General features: G+C 34.9%; 1 protein-coding gene across 1 annotated transcript in view; it reads left to right on the top strand.

The window, feature by feature from the left end:
* Positions 1-1,961, top strand: part of SRBD1 (S1 RNA binding domain 1) — a 251,450-nt gene that overhangs the window by 71,751 nt on the left and 177,738 nt on the right. The gene's annotated exons all lie outside the window — the stretch shown is intronic.

Raw genomic sequence — 1,961 nt, 5'->3', positions numbered from 1 at the left:
TTGCTTTGGCTCCATCCCTTCGTTCTTTCTGGAGTTATTTCTCCACTCATCTCCAGTAGCATATTGGGCACCTACTGACCTGGGAAGTTTCTCTTTCAGTGTCCTATCATTTTGCCTTTTCATACTGTTCATGGGGTTCTCAAGGCAAGAACACTGAAGTGGTTTAGGGTCTAATGTGCTATTAAATCCATCCATTGAGTTATTTAAGGTACTATGTTTTTAAAGTTTTGAATTTCCATTTGATACTGATAAAAAATGGGTTATAGTTCAATGGTGAACTTCTTCACCTTTTATTTTTTTGATTATTTACATTTTTTAAAAATTTTTCTTGGTTTAAGTTTTCCGTTTCTGGAATAACTTTTTCTTTCACATTTAATTCATTCCTGTATTCTTTCATCTTATTTCTGACATTTTCTAGTTCTGATTTATTTTATTCTCATTTTCTATAATCTTTTTTTTGTTTGTTTGTTTTTATATATTAGGTTACAGTTTTTCTCTGTTTGGGGGCACACCTTTGTGTAAGGATATCCTTCTAATCATTTTTGTTTCTTGATTTGAGAAATAATCATTCTATGTGAAATTTGACTGTGATACTTTTCTTAATTTTACATAAAATGAGTTTTACTCAACTTTTAGGAATGAAGGCTGTGTTAGGGTAGCTGCATATCTCTAGAACTGTTATTTCTACTTTTTCCAAATTATTTGGAAGAAAAAGTTTTATATCTATTTGGAAAGAGAGATAGCCTTATACTTGTTAAAATTTGCTTTCTTCCCTTTTATCTAGACGTTTTTGCCCCTTTCGCCCATACTGTCCTTGCTGTGTCCTCAGTCGTGTCTCACTCTTTGTGACCCCAAGGACTGTAGCCCACCAGGCTCCTTTGTCCATGAGGATTCTCCAGGCAAGAATACTGGACTGGATTGCTATGCCTTCCTCCAGAGGATCTTCCCAACCATGGGATCGAACCCAGGTCTCCTTCATTGCAGGCAGATTCTTTACCTGAGCCACTAGGGAAGCCTAGTGTGGATACGATTCTGAACAGTTTTTTCTCACTGTGACATTTTGTCTTGAATATCCTATGGATTAGTTTCAAGAGTTCAGAGATCAGAGTTTTCCAATCCTTCCGGAACTTACTGTGCAATGTTTATACTGACCTATAAATTAGAGTATGCAGAAGTCTTTTTCAGTTTTACTTCCTGGTGTGAAATGAACCAGTTTTGATTTCCAGGGAAGTACCTTCTGATATTTTGAGGCTTTTTCTGATCTGAGGTCCATGAGATTCTGCATTGTTTTGCTCTGCCTCGTCTGATAGAAATGCTGATACACATCCGCCTTCGTGGTTGTTGGTTCATTGTTCCCACCTGCTCATCTTTTGGGTTTTGTGGGGATACATTTTTTTATAAATATATTCATGGGTTTTTTATTTTGCTGTCCCAGTTGTTCTTTTTTTATATTATGCTTTTTTATAGTATTAATAAATGGGTAGTGTATTTTGTCAGTGTTTTTTCCTGTATTTGTTGAGCTCTCATATGGCTTTTATTTTTTACTGTATTTGTATTGTTTATAGGATAGTTCTTTTTAAAATTTTATGCACACATACGTACATGCATATACACGTATATATTTTCAGTGTGTTTTAAGACTTTTCTAGAATTTATTCTAATCTAAATTAACATAAAGTTTTTATAGTAATCTCTCTGCATCTGCTAAATTCATTTCTAATACAATTTATTTATGTCATGTTTATTTTTCTTGGTTGGTATTTGTCGGGGACCAGCCCCGGCTGATCCAGGGTATTCGAAGGAGAGACGGCGTAGGCGAAGATCAGGAAACAATTGCTTAATTAAACGTTAATTAAGGATATAAAGAGTAATAGAATGAGGATAGCTCAGTGAGGAAATTCAGTGGAGAAAAGAGGCTGAAATAAGGATAGCTCAGTGAGGAAATTTAGTGGAGAAAAGAG

The sequence above is a fragment of the Bison bison genome, unplaced genomic scaffold (assembly GCF_000754665.1).
Source record: "Bison bison bison isolate TAMUID 2011002044 unplaced genomic scaffold, Bison_UMD1.0 scf7180017864101, whole genome shotgun sequence".
Taxonomy (NCBI): Eukaryota; Metazoa; Chordata; class Mammalia; order Artiodactyla; family Bovidae; genus Bison; species Bison bison.
This window is presented reverse-complemented; position numbering and strand designations above follow the sequence as displayed.